General features: G+C 47.0%; 1 long non-coding RNA gene across 1 annotated transcript in view; it reads left to right on the forward strand.

Annotated features, from left to right (window-relative positions):
- The window catches only part of LOC118149542 (uncharacterized), a 30,088-nt gene that overhangs the window by 1,873 nt on the left and 10,926 nt on the right, over positions 1-17,289 (forward strand). The gene's annotated exons all lie outside the window — the stretch shown is intronic.

Here is a 17,289-nt window from a genome sequence, read left to right on the forward strand (position 1 = left end):
ATCTACAGGGAAGTGAGGCCTAAAGGACATCCTGTAGGACCCACACACCTTCAGCGGCACCCAGCATGTAGTAGACACTCAACCAGTGTAACTCCCCCTCCAACAGCTCTTGTCCTGTCACTTTTTCCCAGTCTTCCCTGCTACCCCAAGGACAACACCTGGAAAAAGATGTTCTCACCCAAAAGCAGCAGTTCTGAAAAGTGGGTGCCTCCATAGAGGCTTTTCTCTGGGGCTCCAACCTTCAGTAGGACAAACACAGGCTCAGGCCACTCAAGCTGCCCCTGGGGCAGTTCCAGGGGGCATTCTGTCCCTACCTCCTCATCCAGTCCCCATCCCTTCCTGAGTGTCCTGTGTAGGTGTTACAGGGGGCAGAGAAGCTCACACCCTCCAGAGCCGCTGCCTGGGCCAGAGGAGAGCCCTCACCCCTTGCCTGGATGGGAAACAGCCCAGAAATGCAATGTTCTACACAGAGAAGCAGCTTCCCAGAAGCCTCTGGCAGGGAGGACCTAGGCAGGTGAGGAGAGACAGACTTTAAGGGGAAGTACCATTTTCTTTTCCTCCTCCCTGTCCCTGTCCATCCTGCTGTACATCTAGCAAGGAACACTGCCCTTTTTGGGAACTTGTGAGTTTGGATTTGGGGAAACATGAAGAATCTGCAAGAGAAACTGATGTTTCCAGGAGTAGGAGGAATAAGGAAGGAGTGAAACAAAGCCCTGTCTTGTAGTTTGTAAGTTTTCTCAAACCTGTTCACTTTATTTCTAAGACCAAAGGAAGTCAAGGGCTGATGTTATGTCTATTCTCTAACATTGAATTACATTATTTTCACTGTAGACTGTGATGGGAAAGAAACTGCCCTCGGATCTTGGATGTGCACTTCAGTGTGATTGTGAATGTTGTGTGAGTGTCTCTGTGTGTAACTTTCTGCTATATTCCAGAGCATGCTCAGAAGGAACTTCTGCAGCCTCCTAACGCCCATAGCAGTTCACTGCAGGGCGGCCCTGGAAGGTTTGCTAAGCAGCTGCTCACCCCACACCCCAGGTGGCCTATAGATGCAGCAGGAAAGGGTTCAGGCCTCAACCAGCTTCACTTAAAGCCCTGGTTTGCTGAATCAACTTTTTTCCAGGAATAAAGTTAAGCATTTTATGATCTAAAAAATGAAGTATTTGACCAGGCATGGTGGCTCACACCTGTAATCCCAGCACTTTGGGAGGCTGAGGCAGGCAGGTTGCTTAAACCCAGGACAAGACCAGGGGAAACCATGTTTCTGCAAAAAATTTTAAAAATCAGCCAGGCATAGTGGTGTGTGCCTGCAATCCCAGCTACTTGAGGCTGAGGTGGAAGGATCCCTTGAACTCGGGAGGCAGATGTTGCAGTGAGCCAAGATTGCACCACTGCATTCCAGCCTGGGCAACAGAGCGAGAATGTGTCTCAAAAAAAAAGAAGAAGAACAAGAGGAGGAAGAAGGAGGAGAAGGAGGAGCAGGAGGAGGAGGAGGAGGAGGACGACGACGACTACGACGAGGAGGATGAGGAGGAGAAGAACAAGAAGTGTTTATCTAGGTTTTCTTGCTTTCTGCCTTAAGCAACATCTTCCCTTTGGCCAGGTCCATCATATAAACAAGGCCCTCCCAGATTAAAATGTCTATAGGCACCCAACCAGCGTTTCTTGCAGACTGGGCCATTTTCATCTGACCCAACCAAGATGTAGGAGGAGAAATCAGAAGAATTCCTGGTCACAGCTGCACTGAGCAAGCAATAGTTAAACAGGTGCCTTCAGTTGCAGAACTACCATCGGTGTCAGAGACCAAGGGCTTCTGCCTGAAGATGGCAATCCCATGGGATTTTCCCCTTTCCTTTCAATTCTCAGTATCACGGAGAGACGAACCTCAGAGTTCTGCCCAGGATTTTGCTAAAAGGGCAAACTCCTACATTTCCTTCTTTGGTCTGGTTTGTCCTCTCTGGAGTCGTGAGACTGTTGATAAATTTCCCTGTGAGGACATGCCAACCTGTGCTGTGAAATGGCTTTCGGGCAGATCCAGGAAAAGAAGAGCAGTTACCGCAGTCACACTTGGATTTCTCCCAGATCTTAGAGCACCTTGTAAACAGAGCAGTTGTACAATGTGTCTCTAAACCAGAATCCTTTTGATAGTCAGCAGTGTGTGGTAGTATTCCTAACGACACTAAGGCAGCAGGACTACCTCAGGCAGTCCAGGGCAGGTGGTCACCCCACTTGTCTACCCAAAGACTGCCAGTGCAGTTTTCTTAAGAGCTGTCTATGCAGAGCTAGAGATAAAGGAAGCCGAGTAGGACCTGCCTTGTTTGCTGTTTTTCCAGAACCTCTCACTTGATTATGTTGTTCTCTCTGCCTGCTGCCAATTATTTGGGCTTGGTCTTAGATAGCCCATTTGCAGATAAAGAAGGCTTGAGGAATGTGGAAGGGCTTTGGGATTTAGTTGAGTCAAAGATGCTGGGGTTACCCACCACACAAACAGGCACAAGCCTGATGTTGAAATCACAGAAAAACCAGTAAACATCACTACTTAGGATATCCTTAAGAAAGAGATTCTCATTCTGGCTGACCTCATTTACATAACCATATCTAGACTGGCGCCACCTGGCCAGCAGCACCCACATCTGCAGAGACAGCGCAGTTGGGGCTCATCACCAAGGGATTATCTGCTGGGCATTCTAGAAGGAGACTTGGCACGCTTAGGGGCTCATCTGCTTCTCAGGACTCTCACAAACGTCTAACCTTTTCAGTATCTTTATGTCCTCTCTGTGCACTCTATTTCCAACGCCTCTGGATTGGTATTTGATGGCTGCTGGGGATGAAGTGGGGCCTGTTACAGGCAGGAAGTAGGGCCCCTGTCCTCCAGCTTCCAACTTTCTCTGCCACTTCTTCTATCATCTTTTCTTCTCTTTCTTCCCTCATCAGCAACCTGATGCTACATCTTCTCTCTCGTCTCCTGTGGTGAAACCTTTCTTTTCCGCATTGATCCCAAGTGAGGGGGACCTGAGTGTAAGGCTAAGGAAAGAGTAAGCAGATGTGGCTGGCTTAGCTCTGCCCATTATCCCAGAGACCTTAGAGATCCAGTCTGGGCTGAAGATCTTCTTACTCGTCCATCTTTCCATCCATCTGTCCATTAATTCATTCATCCATCCATCCATCCCTTTGTTCATCTATCTGTCTGTGCATCCATCCACCTGTTCATCCATGTATCCATTCACCCATTCACTCAGCAGACATCTATTAGGGCCCCACTCTGTGCTGGTCTCTAGGCTCTAGAATACAAGGAAGAATATAACTTGGATCCTGACCTCAAGAAATTTACTCATCTAATGGGTAAACTAATATCAGGCCCTCGAAGTATTTCAGGAGCATGAAGGAATGGGTGTAGGGGACAGTGAGTAACAAAGGATGCTTAAAGCTTTTTCCCTGGGGGAGAGCCTGGGGTCAAGAAAGATGATTAAGAGCTGGCTAGGGAACAAGAAGAAGGGGCAAGATCTTGGAACAGCATTGTTCAACCAAAGAATGTCAAGTTTATCAGCAGAGCTGACACCTGAGATGAAAGACAGGATTCCGTGAGAGATGGGGCCGTTGGCTAGGCAGAGACCAGAAGAATATGGCGGACATTGCACACCACTTGGAGCAGTGGGAGTACTGAAGGACCTTAACTAGGAAAATGACATGGTCAGTTTGAAAAATATTCTAGGAAGATGACTATGACTCCCTGTGAGGTGGAAGGAGAGCCTGGGGCACCCATCAGAAGATTATTGCAGTAGGCCAGGCACAGTGACTTACACCTGTAATCCCAGCACTTTGGGAGGCCAAGGTGGGCGGATCACAAAGTCAGGAGTTCGAGACCAATCTGGCCAATATGGTGAAACCCCGTCTCTCCTAAAAACACAAAAAATTGGCCTGGTGTGGCAGCACATGCCTATAGTCCCAGCTACTCAGAAGGCTGAGGCAGTAGAATTGCTAGAACCCGGGAGGCAGAGGTTGCAGTGAGCCAAGATCACCCTACTGCACTCCAGCCTAGCAGCAGAGCTAGACTCTGTCTTAAAAAAAAAAAAAAAAAAAAAAAGGCCGGGCGCAGTGGCTCAAGCCACCTCAGCACTTTGGGAGGCCAAGGCGGGTGGATCACAAGGTCAAGAGATCGAGACCATCCTGGTCAACATGGTGAAACCCCGTCTCTACTAAAAATACAAAAAATTAGCTGGGCATGGTGGCGCGTGCCTGTAATCCCAGCTACTCAGGAGGCTGAGGTAGGAGAATTGCCTGAACCCAGGAGGCAGAGGTTGCAGTGAGCCGAGATCGCGCCATTGCACTCCAGCCTGGGTAATGAGAGTGAAACTCCGTCTCAAAAAAAAAAAAAAAAAAGAACAAGCAATGACCGGCAGTAGCCCGGAGGATGGAAAGTGGGGGATGGATTTGAGGGTTGTTGAGGAGGCAGAATCTGCCAGACGTGATAAGCAATTGTCTTCTGGGGGTGGGGTGCAGCAGAAAAAGGAAGGGAGGAGTCAGGGATGGCTCCTTGTTTCTAGTTAGGGAATTCAGAACCAGCTGCAGGTTAAGGGACAGGAGGGGATAATGAACTTAATTTCACTGGATTTGAGATGCTTGTGAAACATCCAAGTGAAATGTCCAGTAGACAGTTGGACACAAAGCAAAGGAGGAGTCAGGATGGAGAAAGAGATTTGGGGGTCTTCAGTCCAGAGAGAGCTTATAAAAGAGGAGCAGGCTCAGAACCCCGAGAAACACCCTTTGAGGGTGACTGAGAGCCTGCAGAGGAAACTGAGAAACAATGATGAAGGATGTAGGAGAAACTGATGGCAGGGAGGCCAAGGGAGAGAGAGCTTCAAGGAGGAAGGAGCCTTGGGAGCCTTTCCCAGGCATCCTCACACCTGGGAAGTATGGAGATGCCTGGGGAAGAAAATGAATGGAGCCGCCAGGCAGGCACGGGGGCTCCACCTGTAATCCCAGCACTTTAGGAGGCTAAGGCATGTGGATCACTTGAACCCAGGAGTTGGAGAACAACATGGGGGAAACCCCATCTCTACAAAAAAACAAAAATTAGCTGGGCATGGTGGTGCACACCTGTAGACCCAGCTACTTGGGAGGTTGAGGTGGGAGCATTGCTTAGGCCCAGCTGGTAAAGGCTGATCCTGCCACAGCCTGGGCAACAGTGAGACCCTGTCTCAAAAGAAAAAAAGAAGCCAGGCGCGATGGCTCAAGCCTGTAATCCCAGCAGTTTGGGAGGCCAAGGCGGGTGGATCACAAGGTCAAAAGATCGAGACCATCCTGGCCAACATGGTGAAACCCCGCCTCTACTAAAAATACAAAAAAATTATAGCACTTCTTGCTAAAGGAGTACTAATCTCCATTATGCCAAACCATTTGGTTTTCCTTCCTCTTCCCCACACCCTAGAAAATGTGTAATGTATTCCCCCAAGTTCTGCTTGAAGGATTGAGGATTTTGTAGAGCTAAAGAAATAAATTTAGGGAGTATGAAGGCTCAGAGATTAATGACCTCACTGCACAGATTAGAATGTTTTTCTACAGACATCAGTGTTCACACTTCCCAAGGGGTATTCAGAGCCATTTCGTACCTGAAACGGACTCCAATATAAAACAAGACCCCTTAGGTCACCTGAGGCAGCTATGCTTTAAAATATCCAGCCCTAAACTTGCAATTTGAATCTCAGCTCTGTCATCTATGACTTAAAATACTACTGATGGCCCTGGACAGTCGCTCTCGCCTTAATCCCAGCACTTTGGGAGGCTGAGGCAAGTGGATCACTTGAGGCCAAGAGTTTAAGACCAGCCTGGTCAACATGGTGAAACCCCATCTCTACTAAAAATACAAAACTTAACTGGGCATGGTGGTGTGTGCCTGTAATCTCAACTACTGTGGAGGCTGAGACAGAAGAATCGCTTGAACCCGGGACGCGGAGGTTACAGTGAGCACAGCAGGTCATGCCCGTATATTCCAGCCTAGGGCGACAGAACGAGACTCAGTCTCAAAAAAAAAAAAAAAAAGAAAGCTAATGTTAAAATGACTTGCTGGCCAGGCAGGATGACTCACACCTCTAATCTCAACACTTTGGAAGGCCGAGGCAGGTGGATCATTTGAGTCCAGGAGTTTGAGACCAACTTTGGCAACATGGTAAAACCCAGTCTTTGTAAAATATACAAAAATTATCTGGACAAGGCGGCATGTCTGTAGTCCCAGCTACTAGGAAGATGAAGTAGGAGGATCACTTGAACCCAGGGGACAGAGGTTGCAGTGAGCTGAGATCACGACACTGCACTCCAGCCTGGGTGACAAAGTGAGACCCTGTCTCAGAAAATAAATGAATAAATAAATAAAATTACTTACTGTTCAGAGAAATGGAAGTTCTTAGAAAATGTATCATGCTTGCTGGTTAGTATCTCTGTGGGCCCCTGGGAATATGACTGGGCCCCACCTACCCACATAGGTGGTCTGCAAGGCTCTCCCTGGTTCTGGTGCTGTTCTTGCTAGGCTATGATGAGGCAAGTCAAAGGGGGTTGTAGAATAGGCCCAGCATTTGCTTTCAGTTCCCGTATTCAGATTTCCCAAGGAGGATTCCTGGAATCTCTCAGGGTTTGCTGCAGAAATGAGCTTGGCAGCCAGAGGCAAATGAAAATCAGAAAAGGCAGTGTATACTTGTTATAAAAATAAAATGCCTGGAGGCAAGAAAAGGGGAAATCCTTTTGGAAAGGAACAAAATAAAAACTCCAGGGGGCTCTTGATCTAGAAACCTCTTCTCATTTTCTTTCCTTTTTTTGAGTTTCGTTCTTGTCACCCAGGCTAGAGTGCAATGGTGCACTCTCGACCGGGAGATCTCAGCTTACTGCAACCTCCGCCTCCTGGGTTCAAGTGATTCTCCTGCCGCAGTCTCCTGAGTAGCTGAGATTACAGGTGTGTACCACCACGCCCAGTTAAATTTTGTATTTTTGGTAGAGATGGGGTTTCACCACATTGGCCAGGCTGGCCTCGAACTGCTGACCTCAATCTGCCCGCCTTGGCCTCCCAAAGTGCTGGGATTACAGGCGTGAGCCATCATGCCCTGTTCCTCTGATTTTCAAGCTGAAATTAACACTGTGAAGCACAAAGAATTTTCCAGGGGAGCTTGAAAGGTGACTCAGAAATGCACAGGTGTGGCTCAGGGTTGGGTCCTTAAGGACACTCTGAAACAGTCTAGCTAGGTTTTTAAATGACCACTTCCTCTTCCCCTCCCCTTGGCCTGAAACTGATATAAGGCCACTTCCTTCCTGCTCCCTCTGCAGCCACTGCCTCTGTCCCAAACAGGCAAAACTGTGGAGTGTCTCTCACAGCCAAAGTGTGGAGAGCAGAAAGCAGGAGGAGCTGGGGCTCAGGGCAGGAGCAGACGGCAGGGAGCTCCCGGCAGCTGGCTTGCATGGCTCCAATATTCTGAGCCTGACAGGCTCTAGGAAGTGTGGCCACAGGGAGCTGGCTGAAGGCTCAGGAGAGGCTTTTCTGACAGGCCCAGTTTCAATCACCCCAGCTCCTAATCTCCTAATCAATTTGCTTTCCTCCTGCCTTAAAATCTCTTTCTCCCTGCCCTCCTGGTCCCTAGCCATGCCACCTTTACTGCTCTGATCTCGCCTATGGTCACCTGGCCAATCTGCTTAAAGCAGTGAAACAGACTCAAAATAACCAGACTTGCGGCAAAACTCTTTTTTTTTTTTTGAGACGGAGTCTTGCTCTGTTGCCCAGGCTGGAGTGCAGTGGTGCGATCTAAGCTCACTGCAACTTCAGCCTCCCAGCCTGGGACTACAGGCATGAGCCACAATGCCTGGCTAATTTTTGTATTTTTAGTAGAGATGGGATTTCACCGTGTTGGCTAGGCTGGTCTCGAACTCCTGGCCTCAAGTGATCTGCCCACCTCAGCCTCCCAAAGTGCTGGGATTATAGGTGTGGACCACCACACCTGGCCTTGGCAAGATTATTGACACCTCTCTTCCATCAGGATCAATTATATGAAATTACACAGACAGAAGAAAGGATTGGATGACTTTTGAAGAATGATTTCAACCCAAAGAGAAACTAAAGAAGCATTTAGTTCACTAGACTGGAAGATCTCAGAGGGCAGGAACTGTAGCTTACCCTCCTCTGTAGCTCACACAGAGCCTTATATGGAGTAGGTGCTCAATATTTTACAAATGTGTGCCTAAATCCAATTTGCAAGAAACCACGAGTAAGCTTGCCATCTGCTGGTGAACTTATGAAAGACGCCTTGCAGTGCCTCAGCCCCCAAAGTGGCCATACACTGTCATCCTAAGAAAACCCTCAGTTTGGACAATCTTTTCTTTCCTAGGAGCACTTTGCTACAGGAAAGGGGTCCCTATCCAGATCTCCAAAGAGGGGTTCTTGGATATCATGCAAGAAAGTATTCAGAATGAATCCATAGAGTAAAGTGAAAGCAAGTTTATGAGGAAAGTAAAGTAACGAAGAATGGCTGCTCCATAGACAGAGTAGCCCCGAGGGCTGCTGGTTGCCAATTTTTATGCTTATTTCTTGATTATATGCTAAATAAGAGGTGGATTATTCATGCCTCTCCTTTTAAACCATGTAAGGTAACTTCCTGACATTGTCCTGGCATTTGTAAACTGTCATGGTGCTGGTGGGAGTGTAGCAGTGAGGAAAGCTGGAGGTCTCTCTGGTCACCATCTTGGTTTTGATGGGTTTTAGCTGGCTTTTTTTTTGAGATGGAGTCTTGCTCTGTCACCCAGGCTGGAGTGCAATGGCACAATCTCCACTGATCACAACCTCTGCCTCCTAGGTTCAAGTGATTCTCATGCCTCAGCCTCCTGAGTAGCTGGAATTACAGGCACTCTCCACCATTCCTGGCTAATTTTTCATATTTTTAGTAGAGATGTGATTTCACCCTGTTGGCCAGGCTGGTCTCGAACTCCTGACCTCGTGATCTGCCCACCTCAGCCTCTCAAAGTGCTGGAATTACAGGCGTGAGCCACTGCACCTGGCTTAGCTGGCTTCTTTACTGGAAGCTGTTTCATCAGCAAGGTATTTGTGACCTGTATCTTGTGCCGACCTCCTATTGCATGCTGTGACTTAGAATGCCTAACCTAACTGTCTGGGAATGCAGCCCAGTAGGTCTCAGCCTCATTTTACCCAGCCCCTACTCAAGATGGAGTTGCTCTGGCTCAAACACCTCTGACAACTTGATACTTATTAATAAGTTATTTTGATGTAACTCATGACCCTACATTCTTAGCAGAGCAGCCAAAAATGTCCTAGGACACTAGTCAGAGAAACAGATCTTTGAAAGCAGTGGAAGCTGTTTTGTTACTCAGGACCCTCTCTTCTCCACTGGCAGATGTTCTCTCTTCAGGATCCCTTCCCCTATGCTTCATGCTTCCAGACAGAGAAGGCCTGTATTGAACACCCACTCTGGGCCAAGCATTGGGCTAGGTGCCAAGAGATATGAATTGAGACTTTACAGGGAGGGGAGATCCCTGTAAAGGGATCAGGTGTGCACCCAGATGTGAGAGAGGAGACTGACACTGTGAGAGCACTGGGAGTTCAGAGAGGGAGAGAACTCCATTGTGGGGATCCCAGAAGGCTTACCTGAGAGGTGACAGGCTAATGAGCTGGCCCATAAAGGGTGGTCAGGCTCAGAATGTGGGGAGACAGACAGTGTTCTGGTAACCTATACTGTGCAACAAACCACCCCAAACTTGGTAGCGTAACACAGCAGTCATTCGTGTTTATCTCTCTTGGTTCTAGGGGTTTACCAAGCTCAGCTGATTGTTCTTGCTGGGATATCCCCTGTGATTATACTCAGATGAGAGCTGGCTGGATTCTTCAGAGTCTGCCTTACTCCTGTGGCTGGAGGCTGATGCTGGCTGGAGGCTGGGACCTCAGCTGAGGCTGTTAGCCATGGGACCTGGACTCTCTCACAGCATGGTGACTGGTTGCAAGGGCAAGCATCCCAAGAGAGAGCAGGAGAAAGTTGTCTCGCCTTTTGAATCCTCCCCTGTGCTTCACTAGTTGAGATGGTCATGAAGCCCCACTCAGTTTCCAAAGAAAGAAACAGAGACTGTATCTCCTGATGTGTGAGTGGCAAGGTGCTGGAAGAGCGTGTGAAATATAAAGTATTGTTGCAACCATTTGGGGAAAATACAACTTGCTGCTGGCAGGGAGTCATTTCAGGTGGATGTCTTCACTGATGGTGACTTTGGAGATGCATTTTTAGAACGAAAGTGGTTTCTACAGACTTGGCATTAAGGGAAAGCATGAGGTTTTGGAAGCATTTACTGAGCCATCTTCACTAAGACCTATAAGAAACATTCCTCTGAAGAGAAGATGCTGAGGCAGGGAGAGATGCCTTTTGAAGTGGACTCCAAGGGGGAGTCAGGAGGCTGGGATGGATGGCAGCTCACAGTTGGCAAAGGCAGTGGACTAGCAAACTAGTAAAGGCCTGCCAAAACCGATTCTTAGAGAGGGAAGAATTGACTTTGTGTCCCTATAGCAAGTGGCCAGGAATAACCAGAGGCTATGTCCAAGCTGAGTCCTCAAAAGCCGTAGTAGGCAGGGCCCAAACCAGAAAGCAATAGTTAACGAAAACTGTACTGCAGCAAGAGAGATAAGCACACAAGTGTAACTGCCCAGCAGGTTCACCTTGTCCGCTGCCTAGACAGCGTTGATTTATCAAGACAGGGGAATAGCAATGGAGAAAGAGGAATTCACACAGAGCTGGCTGTGCGGGAGACCGGAGTTTTATTACCACTCAGATCAGCTTCTCTGAGCATTCGGGGATCAGAGTTTTGATTTGGCAGGTGGGGGCTTGGGAAGTGGAGAGTGCTGATTGCTCAGGTTGGAGATGGAATCAAAGGGGGTTGAATTGAGTTTATCTTGCTGTTTCCTGTTCCTGGGTGGGATGGCAGAACTGGTTGAGCCAGATTACAGGTCTGGGTGGTGTCAGCTGATCCACCCAGAATGTAGGGTCTGCAAGATATCTCAAGCACTGATCTTCGGTTTTACAAAAGTGATAGGATCCCTAGAAGCAATTTAAGGAGGTTCAGACTCTTGGAGCCAGAGGCTTCGTGACCCCTAAACTGTCATTTCTAATCTTGTAGCTAATTTGTTAGTCCTGCAAAGGTAGACTGGTTCCCAGGCAAGAAGAGGATCTTTTCGGGAAAGGGCTGTTACCAATTTTGTTTCAGAGTCAAATCATGAACTGAATTCCTTCTCAAAGTTAATTCCACCTGTGCCTAGGAATGAATAAGGACAGCTTAAAGGTTAGAAACAGAATGGTTAGGTCTGATTTCTCTCACTGTCATAATTTCTTCAGTTATAGTTTTGCAAAGGCAGTTTCACAAGAAGCCACAAGACATAGAAGCTATCATTTGCGGGTAATAACAGGCAGGGAACAGTCATCATGCACGAGCAAGAGCTGGGTCAGAGATAAGACACAGCCCCAGTTAGAAGGCAGCTTCACACTGAGCTGGATATGGAGTGAGATCAAGAACCACTTCAGAGGTTGACAGCGCAAGGCCCTTGATGGCACCATAGCCTGAATGCCCAGGACCTTCCATGTCAACCACCAGCCTTACAGGAAAGGATGCCTGAGCCAGGAATAATGGTGGTCAAGCTTGGCTGTGTAGGAAATAGGGCGTTTGCCCACCTGGCAGCTGCTGAGTGTCTCATTAGTGAGCTTCCAGCTACATGGTGTCTGGACCCTGAGACCAAAAGAGGAAGGAGACATTGGCTTCCTTTTCTGTGACCTACCCTGGAGATGAGAAGGGCTAAATAGATACAAGGTATTAAATCTACCTTGTGTTTTTCACCTGCTTATGAGCACTGGAGCTCCATTACCTGAGCCCCTACTAAGTGCAGATTTATGTGACTTTAGAAAGGTTGAATTTACTCTACATAGCTCAGGGTATACAGAAGTGGTCCCAATAAAAGTTTCTTTTGCTGCGGGGGCTGAGGACAATCATGTCCTTTGCGGACAGGATTAGATCTTGGTCAGTATCTGTATGCTCAGTGCCTGGGGTAGCATTCCAAGCATAGTGTCTTGGAAGGAAGGAAAGGAGAGAGGAAGGAAGGGAGGGAGGGAGGGAGGGAGGGTGAGAGGGAAGGACGAAAGGAGGGAGGGAGGGAGGGAGAGAGGAAAAGAGTCGATAATACAAAAGGCCATACCACGAATTCTTAGTCATACCTAATCTGGCCAGTCCAGGAGCGCAAGAGTAGTTACTGGAAACCCACATAGACATACGATATGTGATAACATTTTTTTAAAAGCTTTATAGAGATATAATTCACAAGTCATATGATTTGCCCATTTAAGGTGTACATTTCAATGGTTTTTGGTATATTTACAGTTTTGCAACCATCACCACAGACCATTTTAGAACATTTTATCAGCCTAATAAAAACCCTGTGCCCACTTGCAATCACTTCCGCATTTTCCCACGACCTCCCCAGCAACTGAAACTGCCTTTGCAAAAATTACAGCAATGAGAAAATGATGACAGCGAAGGAGATCCGACCTCACTGACTCCATCGTGCTTCTAACCCCCAAGCTGCCCTTGCTCATTCCTGGGCATAGGCCAAACTAACTTTGGGAGGATTTAGCTCATAGCTTAACTTTGAAACAGAGATGAAAACAGCCTTTTCCCCTAACACAGCCCCTGGACCAGACTGCCTGTGTAGCACTAACAAATTAGCCTCAAGATTAATGCAGACAGTCTGGGCGCGTGGTGGCTCACGCCTGTAATCCCAGCACTTTGGGAGGCTGAGGCGGGCGGATCACCTGAGGTCAGGAGTTGGAGACCGACCTGGCCAACATGGTGAAACCCCATCTCTACTAAAATTACAAAAATTAGCTGGGCATGGTGGCAGGGGGCCTGTCATCCCAGCTACTTGGGAGGCTGAGGCAGGAAAATTGCTTGAACTCAGGAGGCAGAGGTTGCAGTGAGCCGATCGAACCTCTGCGCTCCAGCCTGGGTGAAAAAGCAGTGAGACTCAGTCTTAAAAGATTAATGCAGACAGGCCACAAGATTTTGAACCTCCCCAATTGCTCAGAAAGATAACATCACTATTGTAAAACCTAAGACCAGTGCTGCAGACATTTTTCACACTGCATTCTGATGCAACAGGTGGTTCCACCCACATCTGGCTCAACCAGTTCTGCGATCTCACCCCATAACAGAGGACAGGAAGAAAATCCCACTTTGACCCCCTGTGATTTCATCTCTGACCCAGCCAATCAGCATTCTCCACTTCCTGGACCCCTACCCACCAAATTGTCCTTAAAAATTCCAGTCTCCAAATTTTCCAGGAGACTGGTTTGAGTAATAATAAAACTTCCGTCTCTCCTTCAGCAAGCTCTTTGTAAATTAAACTCTTTTTTGCAATTTCCCTCTCTTGATAAATCTGCTCTGTTTAGGTATAGGGCAAGGAGAAACATCTGGGTGGTTACACAAGTACTTATACATTTTATGTTTCTATAAATCTCCTGTTCCAATTTTTATTTTTATTTTTTTGAGACAGGGTCTGGCTCTGTCACCCAGGCTGGAGCACAGTGGCTCAATCATTGCTCATTGCAACCTCCAGTTCCTGACCTCTAGTGATCCTCCCACCCCAGCACCCTCTACCCCCTCGCCCAGTAGCTGGGACTGTAGGTGTGCACCACCAAGTCTGGATAATTTTTATGTATTTTTTGTGGGGATGGGGTTTTGTCATGTTCCCCAGGCTGATCTCAAACTCCTGAACTTAAGCGATCCACCCGTCTTAAAGTGCTGGGATTACAGGTGTTAGCCACCACAACTGACCTGAACATTTCATATAAATGTAATCATATATGTGGTCTTTTGTGTCTAGTTTCTTCCTTTTTTTTTCTTTTTGAGATGGAGTCTCACTCTGTCACCCAGATACACAATCTCAGCTCACTGCAAACCCCACCTCCTGGGTTCAAGTGATTCTTCTGCCTCAGCCTCCTGAGTAACTGAGATTACAGGCATATGCCACCACTCCTGGCTTATTGTGTGTGTGTGTGTGTATTTTTAGTAGAGACGGTGCTTCTCCATGTCAGTCAGGCTGGTCTCAAACTCCTGACCTCATGATCTGCTTACCTCAGCTTCCCAAAGTGTTGGATAATAGGCATGAGCCTCTGCCCCCAGCTCATGTCTAGTTTCTTTTACATAACATTAGGGAAATCTTCCCCTTGGCCCTCTGAAGGATCACCGAAAAAGCAACTGATGAAAGGCAGATTAATTGAAGAAAAGGCATATACATTTATTAACATGCATGCAGGGGAGCACCTCAGAGTTACCCTAACCTCCCAACGGGGTATAGGAGCTTACATACCATCTTTTTTTTTTTTTTTTTGAGACAGTCTCTTTCTGTCACCCAGGCTGGAGTGCAGTGACACAATCTCAGCTCACTGAAACCTCCACCTCCCAGACTCAAGCAATTCTTCTGCCTCAGCGGGGGTGGGGTTTCACCATGTTGGCCAGGCTAGTCTCAAACTCTTGACCTCAGGTGATCTGCCTGCCTTGGCCTCCCAAAGTGTTGAGGTTACAGGTGTGAGCCACTGCGCCCAGCCCATACCATCTTGAGGTTGCAAAATGAATGGGGACTCAGAGCATGACCAAAAACAAGTTATAGTGTTAAGCAGGTTTTAGTGGCAAGACATGTTACGGGAGGGGAAAAGATGAGGCCTGGCTAGCGTAAGCGGTCTTGTTATGTGAATGAAATCTCACAGGTAGGAGCCCTCAGACAGAATTGATGGTAAATACTTCTTTTTTCTTTTGCGACGGAGTCTCACTCTGTCGCCCAGACTGGAATGTAATTGTGCGATCTGCGTTCACCGCAACCTCTGCCTTCCGGGTTCAAGCAATTCTGCTGCCTCAGCCTCCTGAGTAGCTGGGATTACAGGCGCTTGCCACCACACCCAACTAATTTTGGTATTTTTAGTAGAGATGGGGTTTATCCGTGTTGGTCAGGCTGGTCTCAAATTCCTGACTTCAAGTGATCCACTCGCCTCAGTCTCCCAGAGTGCTAGAATTGATTACAGGCATGAGCCACCACGCCCAGCCAATGGTAAATATTTCTTTCAGACCCTTAAAGGTGTCAGAGTCTTGGTTAATCTTTCCTAAATCTAAAGAAGAGAGGCCCTACACCAGTGAAGATTTTCTCTACAGATTCAAATCTCTCCCACAAAAGACAGGTTTGCAGGGATACTTCTGTTTCCAAGGCCCTTTAAACAGCTGTCTCAAAATATGTCAAAGAAGTATATTTTAAGGTGAAATATTTGTATTTCTTTCACTAACACGTATAAGTACTTCATTCCTTTTTTTTTATCGCCAAATAATATGCCATTGCATGAACATAGAACATTTTGTTTATAAAGTCATCAATGCTGGGTGAGGTATCAGAGCCCCACATCAAGTGGTTGACTCGTCGGGCACCGTGGCTCACTCCTTTAACCCCCGCACTTTGGGAAGCTGAAGCCGGTGGATCACCTGAGGTCAGGAGTTCCAGACAAGTCTGGCCAACGTGGCGAAACATGGTCTCTACTAAAAATACAAAAATTAGCCAGGTATGGTGGCAGGTGCCTGTACTCTCAGCTACTCAAGAACCTGAGGCAAGAGAATCACTTGAACATGGGAGGCAGAGGTTGTAGTTAGCCAAGATCTTGCCATTGCTTTCTAGCCTGGGCGACAAGAGCGAAACTCTGTCTCAAAAAACAAAGAAACAAACAAACAAAACAGTGGTTGACTCATGGGTTGGTAGGAAGCATTTACTGAGAACAATATAGGTTTGAAAAAGGAAAGTTTCACTAGAAAGGAAGAACGCTGCAGAAGGGTGCAGCCAGGTGCCCCAGCGTGAGAAAAGTAAGCACACCGCTGCAGGCTTTTCCTTGTGGTATTTATGGAGCTTAAGGCAGGAGCTTAGGAGTAATGTGGACCTTCTTAGCCACATAGGTCATGATAAGTGATTACATTTGTAGACATTTTGGTGCCTTTTTTTTTGAGATGGAGTCTTGCTCTGTCGCTCAGGCTAGAGTACAGTGGCATGACCTGGGCTCACTGCAACCTCCAATTACAGGCGCCTGCCATTGTGCCCAGCTAATTTTCGTATTTTTAGTAGAGAGGGGGGTTTCACCATCTTGGCCAGGCTGGTCTTGAACTCCTGACCTCAGGTGACCCACCGGCCTCGGCTTCCCAAAGTGCTGGGATTATGGGTGTAAGCCACCACACCCGGCTGATATTTTGGTGCCTTAATGTCAGCAAGGACTGCACAATGAGTTTCAACATGCATTCATTCAGGCGAAGTACAGAAATTCTAGTTACTTATAATTTTTGGCCTGGTACCAGATGCCTGCTTTAGGTAACAGAGAAGTCTACTTCTAAACTCCTCAGACAAGAAGTTTTGCCTCTGGATAGTTGGCATGATGGTCACTAGGTGATCTTTGCTCTCCTCAGTTTTTTGTTTCCAAGGCCCTTTGAACAGCTGTTTCAAAATCTGTCAGAGAAGTAGATTTTAAGGTGAAATATTTTTATTTCTTTCACTAACACATATTCATTATTATTATTAATTTTTTTCTTTAAATAACAGTGGGCTTTTTTTTTTTTTTTTTTTTTGAGAGTGCAATGGCACGATCTCAGCTCACTGTAACTTCCACCTCCTGGGTTCAAGCAATCCTCCTGCCTCAGCCTCCCAAGTAGCTGGGATTACAGGTGCACACCACCCTGTCCAGCTAATTTTTGTATTTTTAGTAGAGATGGGGTTTAGCTATGTTGTCTAAGCTGGTCTTGAACTTCTGGCCTCAAGTGATCCACCCACCTCAGTCTCCCAAAGTTCTGGGATTACAGGCCCTGAGCCACCGTGCCTGGACCTCAATTAGCTTTTACCTCTTGAGTTGTTTCTGCTTCTTTGTATTTTTGAATAATGCTAATATGGACATTAATGCATAAATTTTCATGTAGATGAGTTTTTAAATTTAGTGGATATATATCTAGGAGTGGAATTGTTGGGTCATATGGTAACTCTGTTTAACTCTTGAGGAACTGTCAAACTGTTTTCCAAAGTACCTGCACCATTTTATATTCACACTAACAAGGAGGGTTCTCATTTCTCCATATCCTCACCAACACCTGTTATTATCAGTTTTTTGTTGATGGCCATCTTAATGGGTGTGAATTGGTAATTCATTGAGGTTTGGATTTGCATATCCTAATGATATCTATTTCTGTCTGCATAACTTCTTTGGA

This window comes from Callithrix jacchus, chromosome 19, assembly GCF_049354715.1.
Source record: "Callithrix jacchus isolate 240 chromosome 19, calJac240_pri, whole genome shotgun sequence".
Taxonomy (NCBI): Eukaryota; Metazoa; Chordata; class Mammalia; order Primates; family Cebidae; genus Callithrix; species Callithrix jacchus.